Here is a 16,629-nt window from a genome sequence, read left to right as displayed (position 1 = left end):
AATTTCAATCTAAAACTTGTAAATCACAGATTTTTGTGAGTTTGAGCAGAGAATCATATTGACCAAATTGTCATTTCATCACAGTTTAACGTTTCGACTTTATTATGACTAGTGATAAGTCAGTTGTTAGTATTTTTGTCCACTTAAACCTTTTAAAAAAGTTTTCAAAAATTTCTACGTTATGATTAAGATTCATTTAAGGCATAAAACATTTATGTGGTTCCCAAAATATCAGGAACAATCACCCTTTAATCTTCATTTAGGCGTAGTTTGATTTTCACCATGTCGACACAACTTGACTTAAACCGGACTAGTTTGATCAACAAAACTGACAATATTGACACTTTTTGACTCTTATGCACATTTTCTTATTTTTGTCTGCACTTTAAGCAATAGAAAAATAAAGCAAGGGTTCAAAAATGTTAACCATCAGGTCGGATATTCCTATTGCGTAGGAGAAATCCCAAGGTTTTCAAACAGAAAGACCAACAAAGAAAATGAAGTAAAGGATTCGAAAACCTTAACAATCAGATCGGATTTCCTTATCACGCAAGAGAAAGTCGAAGGTTTTCAAACAAAACTACTAACCAAGAAAATGAAGTAGAATATCTTTTATTAAAATGACAGATCTTTTGCAGTCATTTTCTTTTTCTTTTTGACTATTTTTCTTTTTCTTTTGACTTTTGTGCAATGCATGACTTTTGACAGACACGAACTTTTGATCAGACATAGCTAGGCTGAGTATGAAATGTCATTACACTTCTACTTTCATTACCAAGAGTTTGCTAGAGACCAACACCCCATCAATTATGTTAATCCACTAATATTTGACAATATTTAAGTTTATATCACATACTTTTTCCTACTTGTTTGTCTAGGGCCTACCAAAACGCTAATGTAGTTAAGCACACAAACGTTTTCACTTATTTTACTAGACTTGGGCCTAAAATGACCAATGTACTATCATATTCCCTTTATGCTTTAAAACTCATTTTGAGGTGCTTTTTTTAGTGTTTTTAGCTTTTGATATATCTTAATTGTTTTAGATTTTTTTCAAAATTTATCCTATTTTTGTATTTTCTCAAATATTTCTCCCCCTAAAGTCGAAACATCTTCAGAATCCGTAATCTCTGGATCACTCTGTTTTGTATTTCCGCCCCCCAGTTCCTTAATACCAATAAGATTTAACAAAATATTGAAACCTGTTTTTACCAAAAGCTTTTGTAAATAGGTCTAATTTTTGTTCATCGTTGTGAATTGTCTCAACGGTAATCAACTTCTTTTCATAACAATCACGAATGAAGTGATCCGAAACTCAATATTTTTAGGTTTAGAGTGTTTTACCAGATTTTTAGTAATTGAAATAGCTGCGTTATTATCTACGAAAATAGGTGCATTCATAAAATTCAAACAGTAGTCACACATATGTTGTTGAATCCACAAAACCTGTGAACAGTAGCTAGAAGCAGCTACATATTTACCCTCACAGGTTGACAGCGACACCGTCTTTTGCTTCTTGCATTGGCAGGTGACTAACCTATTGCCAAAGAACTGACATCCAGCAATCGTAGATTTCACATTCAATTTGCAGCTTCCATAATCTGAATAAGTAAAAGCTCTCAGCACAGACTCGCCATTCCTTGGATATCAAAGACCGACCCCTGGAGATCCCTTTAGATAACGTAAAATTCGTTTGATGATCATCAACTGTGAAATCGACTGATATAGGGCACAAAAGCATGTGGCACACATAATATTGGACCTTAAAGTTGTAAGATACATGAGAGAGCTAATCATGGATCAGTATAAAGTCTAATCAACTTTCTCCCCGGTGGGATTTGGACCAATCCCATGATTTAAGGGTAAAGGAATACGATCGGATAATTGATCCACTTGAAGCCTTATAAAGAATTTCATTTTCCCATAAAACTCATTTTTAATTTCTTTTTTATTGCTGTTAAAAATTCCTTGCGCATACCATCATTAGTTGACACAAAAATTATATCGTCCACGTATACTTAAACAACCATTATCCAATAGATGTTGAAATAACGTTTTGTACAGGCTCTTAGGCCCTGATGTAATCTGTATAAAGCTTTGTTGAGTAGATACACTTTGTCTTTGTGGATTGGATCGACAAACCCCGGTGGTTGTCCCACATAGACTTTTCACCAAGTTTCCCATCGAGAAAAACAGACTTTGCATCCAACTGGTAGACCTTAAATTCCTTCCATGAAGCAAAATCTACGAATATTTTGATAGTTTCCAATCTAGCAACTAGTTCATAGACCTCATTATAATCAATACCTTCTCATTGGTATAACCTAGAAGCACCAAACGAGCCTTGTTTCTGACAATAATTTATTTTATCATAGAAACATCCAAACGATTTACAATGAAGTGACAAGTAAGCGGACAATAATTGATGATGTTTGCACTTTAAATCTCGTTTGGTATTTATACATCATTGGTTTTCAGGAAAATTAACTAATTTCCAGACCCCAAGCTTTTCAAATTATTGAAGCTCTTCTTGCATTCCATTGACCCAACTTTCTTCAGTCAACGCCTCCTTATATGTTTCGGTTCAATCTGTGATATGAAATATCGAAAAGAGAAACGATTTTGAAACCTTGAGACTTTTGAGTAAAAACATCTAAGGCTTTAATCGGTTTGACTTCGAGTTTGATCCCCGCTGTGTAAGTTACCAATAATGTTTTCTTCAGGATGATATGACAATGTACGCAGTATAACATTTGTTGAATTTATCACCTCTGTTGGAGATTAGTAACATTTTCTTCAACATCCTTTCCGTGGGAACTAGGATCATCTGACTGAATCAAAAGATTCAGTTACATCTGCATGCTCAAGTGATTCTCGAATATGTGGTGCATTCTCACGCAACTTTCTTCATAATCAAGAAAAGGATGCACATATTGATTTTATAACTTGTAATTATATTTTTTAATGGAATAGCGATTTCTAACAAAAGATGATAAAATGTTTCATTATAAATTACATAATAAGAAAACATCATATATAAAATTAGCATGACTAAAACACGCGTTTTTAGTATATATTTGAAAGAGATGGATGAGAAATCCATGGATCCATGGAGGTTGAATGAATACGTGAAAATATAATTGTTATTCTTTCATAATTTCTTTTTGTTTTTATCTTTTTAGACCTATATATACTGTTCATAAATTTTAACCACATTCATCCTCTACACTGAAAAGTGTCTATAAGTTGATTTTATAAAAAAAAAGGTAGATATGATATCATTATATATATATATATATATATTGTTTTCGTTTTTGTTTTTGTTTTTTTTTTTTGCATTGTTTAGCGTTGAGCCGGGGGTCTCTCTGGAAGCAGCCTCTCTATCCTCAAGGATAGAGGTAAGGTTTGCCAACATCCCACCCTTCCCAGACCCTGCTAGTAGCTTTGCTATGGGTGGGATTTACTGGGCATACTTTTCGTCGTCGTTGTTGTATATGAAATCATTAAAGGTATAAATGTTCAATGCATGTTGAATTGGTACTTCAGATCCTTCAGCTGTTACTTCTTCTTCCATATCCACACACACTTCAGCTTGAAGTCCACCAATTTGAGATTCTTCAATTTTAGACTCCTTAGAATCATTATCTTCTCCAAAATCAATCTTTCCATGGGGCATCTCTGAGGAAAGGTTATTCAAGCCAAGATCTAGTCGCAACTGGATACATCAATGATCAACGACACAATGGATAACATATAACGATGATCGAACGGAAAGATTGTTTCATTAATACGTATAAACGAATGATTACAAGTTCATACATGCATGCATGCATACATACATACATACATACATACATACATACATACGGTTAAGCTCGACCGGCCTCGATGTGCACCTCGAGGCGGTGTATTATTCTAGAGAGATTTCGGCAGCATAACGTTACTTTAGGAATAATTAGGCCAAAACACTTGAGCACAATAAGCATGATCAGCCTATTTATAGGCTGCATCCCTCATAGTTAACGTCACTAACGAATGAGGGGATCTTGTTAACAAATGGCTTACCATTCGCTATATACAATTGCGAATGGGCTCTCTCTAGTAACGAATGAGGTTGAATAAGGCTGCTAGTCTAACGAATAAACTCCATTCGCTATCCAATTCATAGCAAATGGGCCATATTACAATCAATATAATGACTAAACTATCCCTAGCCTATTTGATCAGCTACGAACACCAAGTCATGCACTAACAATTTCCTCATCGTTAAACCATCCTGCAAAATTTTTAATAATATTAGGAGGAAAAACTTATTGAAAGAAATTTGGAAGAATTGGATGAATTTTATGTGCGTGGCACAAATTCTTCTTCTTATTAATCAGGATATTCATCAACAAAATCTTCAATTGAACCAATGGCATGAATGAAGTTTGGATTTTAAGCAACTTCAGATTCATCGTTTTCTTTTTTAGCAACCGCTTCAGCTACTTCAGCAACAACTACCTTAAGTACCTCGACCACATCAATATTCGCTTCATTATCTGCTAATTCTCTAGGTACAACATCATCCCCTCTAGCACTTACCAATTCCGCAACATTTGATTGAAAATGATTATTCCAATTAAACCCCTCATCAGCTGGTGAGACAAAACAGGCTTTCTTATGCGATATTGATGCTTCATTAGATTTTTGGTTGTTAGATTTGAAAGGATCAGACAAGTTTGGTGCACTTCTTTGATAAATGGCTTGTTTGTTATAATCTCTTCCAAACGGATTTGAGCCATTGTTAGGAACTTCCTGACTAGTACATTCCCGTTTGAAGTTCCCTTTTTTCCTTACGCCTGAAACATTGAAATTTGGACTTATCAAAACCAAGTTTTGATGGTTTTCCATCCAAACCATTCCATACCGTTATTTCCTTGAACCTTTGTGCTCTCGTGACCACACTTATCATACACCAATGAATGTCTAACATTTCCATTTCTTCCGCATCAGTCTGATCGCAGTCTTCTTTTTTCATGCTGAAGTTCCTAATTCTTCTAGCAATCAGACATTCGTGCGACTCAAGAACTGAACCAAGAAAAGACATGTGTTCTTTAACATTATTTGATGTAAGAACATTGGTGTTCTTGATATTCACAGCAATGATGCGTTGACGTATGTCGGGATTTTGGTTCTGGGTTTGGTTGGATTGTTGTGATTATTGATTTGTATACATAGTACTTGAACAACCACTACTAAACTGAGGTGTAGGTGAAAAACTTTATTGATTTCCCACAAATGCAGCACCAATGTTGTCTCACCTGAAAGCACTTGAAATATTTGGACTTTGAACAACCAGAGATGGTGAACTTTTGTAGTATAGTCCTATGTCTTGTAAAACATACGGAGTTTTCATTTATGTTTCTTTCTTAATTCAAGATCTTAAGCTTCGAGTTTTTCAATAAATTTTGCTAAGGTCAATCTAACATATGCAATAGGGTTTGACTGTTGAATCATGATAAATGCCCCCATTCGTATGGTAAAGCATCAACCAACTTATCGATATCCTCATACTCAGGCTTGTCGATTCCAAGTCTCTTCATGTCATTCACAATATGGAAATACCTCTCTATCAGTTGAGCAAATGTTTCACCTATGACCATAGTGAGCATGTCAAACTCTTTCTTTAACAATGTCATTTTGCTTTTGTGCATATCGGTTTCCAAGGACATTATTGAGAAAAGAATTCTAAATTGAAAATAATAACCCGTTATGCTGTAACAGTTGGAAGATCTCTTCCTTGATTTCTTGTTGCAATATATTCAACATTTTCTTCTCACGTAAATACAAAGGTATGTCACCTTCTGGTACATGTGATAGACAATAGTTTGTTACATTTTCATTCTTTTAGATAACGTATTCTTCTTCAACTGCTAGCCAAGTATCGTAGTTAAGTGCTTGAACATACGTTTCAAATCTCTCAGCCCATGAGGGATAATCATCCATACGGAGAAGCTTTGGTGGCTAATTCGATGTGCCCATTTCATCATCCAAATTTAAGCTCTGGATTAGATTTATGGGTTGCAAAGTACATGCATTCAAATTCTCCATCTTTCAAGTTTTCAATCGTATAGTATATGTATCAGGTTATATGATCTGCGGCGTGTAAGGCAATGCGGCTTATAAGGTATACGTTGTATAGGTTTGTACAAAATTTACTGTTATACGGCGTATAAGTATGAATTTTACGGCGTATATGAATTGAATTGTTTGGCTTATACGGAGAGCATATACGAAGAAGGTTATACGACGCGTAAGTTTATACGAAGGATACATACACGACGTGTAAGGTAAAAATGCAAATTTTTGCAATTTTGTGAGTAAGAATGAAGGTGTAAAGATCTGATACTCTAGGAAACTGGTGCAAACTAAGAATATAACATCTTGTAAACTTTTGGTAAGGTTTGAATGGGTAAACCTTCTGAAATGAAGAAAAGTTGGTAAAAAATAGATTAAATTGTGGTTTTCCATGTAGATATCGAAACCAAAACTTTAATGTAGGAACGTGTTCGTGTCATGAACAAGACGTAGATCGATATCTAGAATCAACGTGAAGGTGCGGAATCCCTAAACGTGATAAAAAATAACAAGATTTCTCATTATATTCTCTCTATTTCTCATATATCTCAATCAATAACAATGAAGTACAATATGATATGACAATTACAGAACAAGTACTAGTTGGACCAGAAGGACAATGAACATATAAGCTAACCAACCTATTTATAGACATGATAACCAAACATATACGCAGGATATGCCACAGATATGGCGTATATCATATACGCCGTATAAGTACATATACGCCATATATGTACACTTATATGATCCTAACATTAAAGTATAATCCAACTTCACTAACTATCAAACAAGACCTACAAGACCTAGGCTATAAATATTTTATGCACTAACAAACTCCTCCTTGGTATTACTTGGTCTTGTCGTCTAAGCAATAGACATTCGTTCTCCAACAAACTCCCCCTTTAATACTGCTTAGACTAGGTGTTCCAAAACTTCAATCAACAAAGTAAAAGACCCATAAACGTTATGCCTTCTGAACATTCTTGAGAAGATATGGCAATTAAACGATAGAACGATTCTCCAGTCATCATCTCAAGATTGCCAAATTATTTCTTCAACATTTGTCTTATGTTTCTTCTCAATGTAGCTTCAACAATAAACAAACTCAAAAATTCCATTGTGAAAATTTTCAAAATTTTGTGTTCAAAGCGTATAAGTTCTTTAGCAGCGTATAAGTCCTTAGCAGCATATAAGTCCAAAAACTTATCCTTCATATAAGTCCAGAACATATATGGGCGTATAAGTACTTATCTGGGCGTATAAGTACTTATCCGGGCATGTAAGTCCAAACAGCAAAAAAAAAATTTAACGTTTTTCGACGTTTAACCTATCAAACGAGCTCGAAATCGCACGAAATTTTTCCAGAAATGTTCACAACATAAAAACTAGGCTTTTGGTGCAATCGGATTTTGATTTTGGAACGGTTCAGTTCTTCGCGTTTTTTAACGATTTTTCACGTTTAAGCAAGTAAACAAACTCGAAATCTGAGAATTTATACATGATTTGACTTTAATGAATCCGGAAAGAACTTTAGCGAATTAAGAAATAGATCGATTCTTAACGTGAAACGAGTGTGTCTTGTCTTTTCTTCCGATATCGAGCACCAATGCTCTGATACCACATGTAGGAACGTGATCGATATCTAGAATCAACAAGAAGGTGCGGAATCCCTAAACGTGATAAAAAAAACAAGATTTCTCATTATATTCTCTCTATTTCTCATATATCTCAATTAATAACAATGAAGTACAATATGATATGACAATTACACAACAAGTACTAGTTGGTCCAAAAGGACAATGAACATGTAAGCTAACCAACCTATTTATAGACATGATAATCAAACATATACGCCGGATATGCCACATATACGTCGTATATCATATACGGCGTATAAGTACATATACGCCGTATATGTATACTTATATGTTCCTAATATTAAAGTATAATCCAACTTCACTAACTATCAGACAAGACCTAAGCTATAGACATTTTATGCACTAACAAACCCCCCCCCCCCACCCCCCTTAAAAATATTGCTTGGTCTTTTCGTTTAAGCAATAGACATTCATGCTGCAACATTTGATACCACTTGTAGGAATGTAGGATTGACTTGTGTGAACGCTTAGAATGACATCTACTATCAAATGGTATCTATGAAATTCATAACAATAGTGAAAGACACAATGATATCTCTTTAACTTCTTATATTAATCAATAGCAGTGAAGTACAACTTGAATATGACAAAAACATCAGTACATGTACTCTCTAGACCAAGTGTTAAAACGTATATGTTAAGTTACCTATTTATAGGCATACTTGAAGCTTATACGCGTATAAGATATACAACATATAATCATAATACAGTCAACATTACATAATATTCCACACTACAATCTATACAATACATGAAAGACCTCGAAAATAGACATCACGAACTAACACGGGTATCATTTATTATGTTTGTCGTTACTTTCACCAGCCGAATCCTTCGTTTATTTCGTGACTTTTCATATGTTAGTTTGGACACCCGTTGATGATAAGAATATATATTCTTTTTGCAAGTGAATATTCGTATAACTTTATAAATATTAAAAATAGAATTCTTATTGGTGTCGGTGTCCTTTATATGCAACTGATTTATTTAGTTGAGTAACAATTAAACATTCATGAAAACTATATATTTAAATCAAAATAATATTTCTTGAAGTTACGATTAATGTTTTTCGTAACACATAATATAATTATATTTTTGTTCAAAATTTTCGAGCCGATTTTAAATACTGATTCGGTCGTTTAACTTGAAAAAAAATATTATTTTTACGTTTAACACATATTTCTTCAAAGTATATACTTTTGTAAGAAAAACTTATCATGCCGGCACAAAATGTCTTTTTAACATAATATTTATTATTTGTTGTTTTCAAACATAAAGTTTGTAACTGAAATCATTTGATAAGCTTTATAAAATTATATGAATGTATCCGCAACATAAAAATTTATAAACACTTGTTTTTGTTTATTTAAAAGTATAAAATATGTTTCGACTTTAAGAATACGTTTATCTTTGTCATAAAGCTCGTACGTATACCTTTAATCATATTTCCTAAATTACGAACTCTTAAGAACGATATTTTCATATCCAATTTTTATGTAATCTCAAAATATTTTTTTTTCACCAAAATTCACCATGTTTCTATATTTATGTTTTTATATAAGAAAATCCACCTTTTTAACAAATCTCATGTCTAGATATCATAAGCATTATTAACCCAAAGTTCTAGTCATAAAAAGTTAGACGCTTTCCAAATTTTACGTCTAGACATATTAGACATGTCTAAACCAAGTTCCACCCATAAAACCCACTTTAGTAACCATGTTTATTTATGTTAAACTTCCATAACATATTATATTATAATTAAAATACAAATGTCGGCATACTCACATAAGTTACTGTAGCTCAGATTTACAACTCTTTGTGCAGCTGGTACAACATCTATATGCAGCAGAATTGTTACACGTGTGTTCTCCTTTAGTATACGTGTACGATAAACAGAAATGGTGTTCCAACGAGCCAGTACCATTCATCACTTTTCAGTCTTTTCTCTCCACCACGCTTCCAACCCATTCTTTCTTTCTCTTCATCTCCTACCTTCATTGAAGGTCTGAATGTACCGGTAATACATGTCCAAGATTTTGTCTCTAATTTCATAGATTTGCCTACCCTAAAACTTCAATTGGGTTTAAATTTTCATTGAACCGAAGGTTTGTTTTCATCGATTGACATGTTTCGCGTATGTATTCATGGTTTACTTTAAATCACTGACTTTTTATTGATCGGTTTCCGTTATTACTGTGTCCTAAAAAATAAAACGCATGATACCTATTTGGATATTGCTGGCAAAGTGAGGAGGAGCATGTAGAGTCTAAGATTACATTAATGATTAGTGTTGTTAAGGTTTCTCAAACAACATCTCCAGGTTCGCTCCATCTCTTTAGAATACGTACTACGTTTAGGTTTAATGTTCGATGTTTTGGTAGTACCTAATCGAATTTTGATCTTCTGGTTTTGCCATTTATGGTGTGTATGATGTTAGGGTTATGAAGAAGCGATGTTAGGGTTATGAAGAAGCCACAGTAACTGTCAAAGACTAACTAAGGTGGTGTTTGTTTTTGCTTAAAACATCTGCAGGAGGCTTATGTCTGCGGGCGCGCAGACATAAGCTTCTAAAGACTGTTTGTTTTTTTTTTAAATAAGATCTGCAAACTGCTTTTATGGTCTTAAAAAAGAAGCTATTGTTTAACTTCTTCACACATCTTCACACTTTTTAACATCCTACCAACACCCATTCTTAACATCCTGCCAACACCCAATGTCCAACACCACCACCCATCATGCCCGCCACCACCACCACCGTTCACCACCACCCACCGTCCGCCACCATCACCATCCACCACCCACCACCACCGTCCATCACCACCACCACCACCACCCACTCGTCGGCCACAACCATCGTCCACTACCACCACCCACCGTCCGCCACCACCACCTACCATCCGCCACCAACACCGTCCACCACCCACCACCATCACCGTCCATCACCACCACCACCCACCGTCCGCCGCCACCACCGTCCACCACCCACCACCAACTATTTTACTAGTCTACAGACGTTAAATGGCTTTTATCTGCTGTGATATGTACGATAGGTAATTAATTTTCAGCTTATGCAGACGATACCCAGTTTATAAAACAAACAGTATTATATTTTCAGATTGCAGACCTTCAGACCACATCTTCACTTACAGACATAAAATCAGATGAAATCAGATTACAGACAGTTTTTGTTTTAAAAAACAAACAGCACCTAAGTCTTCTTTCTAAATTATGCCTTGGTTAAGACATTTTTTTGGACTTTGAATTTAGCCATTTTACTAAATTAGGGCACCTAAAGATTTCATAAATTGGTGCCTATCCAATGTAACATAGTTTTTTCAAGCTATTTTGCCTACATTTTAAACTAGGTTTGATGTTTTTATGTAAATATTGTTACTTAAGGTACTTGACGTGTAGTATGTAATTCCGGAATATAGAATTGCCATGTGGTTTAATCCTCATTAGTTTTGGTAGCAAACTAGCAATCGATTAGAACTTTTGAATTTATTGACTTTATGTTATGTATCATCAATTCATCATACTTTGTTGAATAATATTGTGCTTCTGCACATTTTTTTATCATTTGCAAAATTTCTTCTTGCTTCTTTGAAATTGCTAAACTAGAAATGGCTAAACTAAAATTGGCTGAACATTATATTAGGCATACATATTCACATAATTAAACTAAAATTGGCAAAACATTATATTAGGTATACATATTAACATAACTCCAACAACCATTTTATAATACATCAATTGAATTTTGCAAGTTCATTTTGATTGGTTGGGGCTAAACCATGTTTTTCTTTCTGATGATCAGGAGCATGGTGGTGGTCTCAACTCTCAAGTAAGTTGTGAATTCGTAAATTACTAAACGAGACGCAAACATGTTAGTTTCTTTTAATTATATGCAAATTATGTTAAATTTCGGAAGTGAAAATAATAGCTAACCAACCCATTTTCTATTCTCTCTCAGTTGGCATGAAACACATGTTGCATTCAAATTTCTATTGAAGCTTACAAACTGTTGGCTAAATCCGATCGACCAGATGCGGGAGTTTTTTCTTGGGTCAAAATGGGTCGTTCAGCTTGTCCCTGAAACGCTTTTTTCTATTAAGTTTTGAGTTTTGTAACATCGACTTTTAATCCGTTTGACCAATGACCTGTCTCCCCATATTTTGTTTGACCATTTCACTTATTATAGATAAAACATCCATCAACAACTGGAGATTGCAAATGGGAAAACCATTTGTTAGTACAATAGGTGTCAAGAGCAAGAGGAATTCATGAAACTGTCTCAAACTAAGGTTTCAAAAACCCTTTTGAAATCAACCAGTAATCACCAATGGTATGTAAATCAACAAATCTTATCTTTTTTTTTGTTTGTTTACTTGCATAGATTAGTTGGTCTTCATGCTTCTGTTACTTTTTTTGTTGTTGATAGAGCATGTTGATACCTAAAATACTTCAAATGTGTGTTCAACTTTGCTGCAAATTAAAGGGATGCCTTACTTGAATGCGTAAGGTACGTTTCTGTTAACATTTTGCACACACTCTTTTTTCAACTCACAAGATTTTACAAGTTATAGGAAATTATAGAAGAAGCTAACTTGGATAATACACAGATATCTTTGCCTACAAATCTGATGAAGGCCCAAGTATTGACGAACAGGCCATGTTATATTTGGAGGCCCATGATCGTGTCTCCAAAGGTGGCCCACGAAAACGGGCATAACTTGGCCCACGAAGTTCCGTTTAAGGCCTATTACCAGTCAAATCGAAGCTTGAGACGAGGAGCCCATTGTGGCAAATGCCTACGGCGGTTTGGCCCCTGTCCGAAGCCCAAAAATGCCTCCTAAATGAAGTTTTGGGCCTTGTTATCTTTTTTCAGTACTTTTTGTCTTTTTGTTTTTGGGTTTGTGTTTGGCCCATGGCCCATTTTAGGCCCATTTCGTATTTGGAAGTCTTTTTATATGCTTGTGATGTAATTCCAAAAGTTAGACTTGAATATTAATAAATTTCGTTTTTCTCTTCATTTTCCCTAGACCTTTGGGTGGGATTTGGGAGTTCTGAAGTTCATCATGGGTATTCACTGAATCAACATGATTCGATCTTCGTTTTGTTTATACCGCTGCATCAAAATCCTTCATAAGTTTATGGGCAATTAATTTTGTAGTAGTAGTCTAGACTTGGTGGTGCCGGTAATCTTTCTGCAATCAAAACTTTTTTGTTTGATTGTTACAGTTTAACTTGGTTGTGTTACTAGTCTTGATATTTTATTGGAAAAGTTGGATTACAAGTTAGATTGTGTTGGTAATACATCGAATGCCTTTTACGTGCCCCGCCGCAACGCCCGGGCACAAATACTAGTTATTAATAATTTCTTATTCTCTTGATGTGTGAGTCCGTTTAACTCACTTTTAACCATTTTTAGTGATTCCCTTGTGTGTTTAACACCTCTTAAGCACGATAAGTTTATAGACGTACATTTAATGTTAAACGTGTATATTGTGGTATAGGTGAAAGTTTATCATAACCCGTTTATAAATTAGGTATACGGAAGGTTTTGCTCACTTAGTATTAGGATTAGGGTTGGGAGAGATTAGGAGAGCCTTGAGCTCTTATAGCTTCTTATTTTTTTTATTCATGCAAACACCATGAGATACATATTAGTTAAAGGATGCATGTGTGTTTGTATATAAAAAAAATAGAGAGATCAAGAGTAGGATTGTAGCATGGGTGTGAACGTGAGATTATATATGTGTATTACCTTAAGAGTAGTGTAGAGCTGGCATATGAAGATCATATAGTGTTCCGGATGTTGGCCCCAATTGATGATATTTGTAATTGATTTGATAATAAGAAAGAGATGAACAAGAATTGAACAAGCAAACTTTGATTGAAACTTTAATATGATAAAATTGAATACAACAATTGACCCCTATTTTTGCTACACAAACAGGTACGTTCTTTAAAGTCACACCCTTTCAAAGTCAAACCTAAATTGACATATGTACACGGAAGTTGTAATCTTTTATCTTGGCATCTTGACCCTATACTTTACAACCTCTATTAAAACATAACTAAACATTCTATTGACTATCTATAATAAGACCACTATACTTTTGATGATAAGTGATTAACACTACATTCACCCCCTTAATCACGATCATGTTCTTCAAGATCCGGTTACAGCAACGTTGGTTCCTCATCTTCATCTCGGACCAATTTTTCCCCGTCCCTCCTTTCCAAATCTGGACATCACTCCGATAATGCCCAAGTTCATTGAATTTGTGACACCTTACGTGGCACTTGTCCCGTTGCGCTCCACCATCGCCTCGATCTTTCGCTGACATCTGACCTTAGCCTCATCCATGTCCAAAGTCCTCCCAATTTGAGTTTCCACAATCGCAATGCTCACACTTATGGTGTTTATCCTTCCATGTATATTAATCTCGTCGTTTTTTGTTAGACTTGAAGTATGCATCAATTTAGAGATTGTATTATTTGTTCATAAGCACGTTGGAGACAGAAAAACAAGTTTGCTGTAAGATTTTGTCAAATATTTATTTATTTTCTTCTTAGTTTTAGATGTTTAGTTATATTAAATGTTAAGCTAGCCTACGTCATTTGGCGTATAACGTAACGTGACATAGTATTCTGTAATAAACGCTCACAATTCGTTCCATATTTGATGCTAGAATATTATATAAAAACATGTATAGAAAATAATCTTATAGCATAGAACTCAAATCTCCAGGTTTGTATAAATATATTCGGATTGTTTAAAATATTCACCAACATTCGTATCGATTGGATAAATCCGAAAGTTCGAGTAATATAGCTAAAAAGTTTAATCATTTGGGAATTGACGTAATGAAATAATGTTTAAGGAATGCATGGAAAATGGCATGTTTTACAGGGATGGTAGGATGACCTTTGAAGAAACTGGTCGTAAGACTTTTCTAGCGAAGACTGAATCACTTATAAAAGACGTAATAAAGAGTCTATTCGTTTTGATGCGTAACACTAGTTCAAGATAGAAGCCAATAAAGGTGGTCAGGTAGGAAGAACAAACTGTTTAAACTAACATCTTGAATAGTGAGTTAGTAGGTTAGGCTACAATGATTTGAAATGGTTGGGTGTTAAAAATTGAATCGTTCACTGGAAGAGTATGAAAACCCTTTCAACTTTGTCTCATACGAAATGGTGAGTTCAGATGGTATTGGTAGCATGTCAATGCACATGCAAACGGATTCTCATACTTATATACTAGACATTGCATGTAAAGGAAAGTACATTAAAAACAATTATTACGATAAATAGATGTAACTCTCAGTAGTGGAGATGATCCAATCGAGAGCATGACCCTCATCCAACGAAATGGACGACTTTAAATAGGATATACTAGCCTAGCGGCATGAAGATTGAACTTATCCATCTCTGGTAAATTTTACAGAGGGTACTGAATTATTAGGAACTGATTGGCTAATGAAAATTTTGAGTATCATGTTCCACGTTCTTAGTACATTTGATGGTATCAGAAACTGCTAGTCTAAATTCATATAGAATATGCCACGTATCCAAAGATTGATGATCACTATTCAATTTAGGAGTTGATAAATATATTTAGCATCAATTGAGCGAAGACTTAGCGACATGGTTTTGTTAAAATATATGAGGCATATAAAGAATACGTCACGTCATAAAGGAATTTTAGTAGCTACGCACATTGGCATATCATTAACATTGTCAAAGATAATAATGATATAAGTCTGGTAACGACCTTATTAGGAGTACAGTCCACACACAAAATGTGTTGCTTTTAAAATTGAATAGAGGGTGAATTCAAATTCTTGATTAATCAGTCTAGAGGCTCATTGTGAAGAAAAATAAAGGTGGACTCATACAGTTTATGTTATGGAGTATTCAAATTAGTTCTCTCTTATATGCTACCTTCATATTATATGAGGTTACCTATTAATCCCATTGAAGTGGTTGATGGTGAAGGATAACATTAGTCATCTGTATCTTTAACATAGAGGTTATTATAAATGTCACGAAAGACATTCTCTACCTCTAGCGAATAGGATTTGTGCAAGTAGCATAGGAACACAAGTGCGCTAAATTCAAGGTTTGAATAAGAGGATGGGCTCAATATTGCATTTATAATCGTGATTTATAAGAATAAACTAGTATGGTAAGCGACTGGGTATTGTTGTTAATGTCAATGTTGTTTCTTTTAGGCTAGAAGAAAATGCTTCAAAAACAATGATGGGTGCTTAGCTTATTGTTGGGTTTAATGTGGAGGCTCGATTGTTTTGGGTCCGGTTCAAGAGAACCATGTAGCAGAAAATTAGAGATCAAATGGGTTGGCCAGATTTGTTTTAATTAAAGTCCATATTAGTTTTCTTGGTGAATAAGTGAAAAACCCTAATCTTGTATCTATATACATTTAGCTTTGTACTTGTAATTCAATATCATGAATGAGGCAGTAGCAATAATAAAATACCCTGGGTGAAGCCCGTGGATGTAGGTCAGTCTAGACCCAACCACTTTAAATCATCGTGTTCTTTATTGTTTTCGTGTGTTGTGTTTGGTTCGTGTGCGTGTTTAACCCTAACAAGTGGTATCAGAGCTTAGGTTCGGATCACGCGAAGAACACGTTGAACCAGTTCCGCTTGTCATCGCTGCACCAGAAGTCGGAGCTAGGGTTCCGTCGTGTTCGGTTCGTCGCCGTCACAGTCGGTTAGGGATTGTTCCAGCCACCGACATTTGTTTTGTGGATGTTCTGTTTTGAAAGCAAAGAAGAAAGCATCACCGGAAGTGTAGTCGGTATTGTGCACCG

The 16,629-nt window shown here is 34.8% G+C and overlaps 1 long non-coding RNA gene across 1 annotated transcript; it reads left to right on the top strand.

Moving 5' to 3' along the window:
- The first annotated feature begins 9,601 nt into the window (after nucleotides 1-9,601).
- LOC143591485 (uncharacterized) lies at nucleotides 9,602-12,419 on the top strand. The gene is made up of 3 exons (XR_013145695.1): nucleotides 9,602-10,104; nucleotides 11,602-12,129; nucleotides 12,226-12,419. It is a non-coding gene; the product is annotated as an uncharacterized LOC143591485 (long non-coding RNA).
- Nucleotides 12,420-16,629: the final 4,210 nt, after the last annotated feature.

This window comes from Bidens hawaiensis, unplaced genomic scaffold, assembly GCF_021521415.1.
Source record: "Bidens hawaiensis isolate Kalapana, Puna unplaced genomic scaffold, B.hawaiensis_p1.1 tig00039702_1, whole genome shotgun sequence".
Lineage (NCBI taxonomy): Eukaryota > Viridiplantae > Streptophyta > Magnoliopsida > Asterales > Asteraceae > Bidens > Bidens hawaiensis.
Note: the sequence above shows the minus strand (reverse complement) of the source record. Positions and strands in the feature narration are given on the sequence as shown.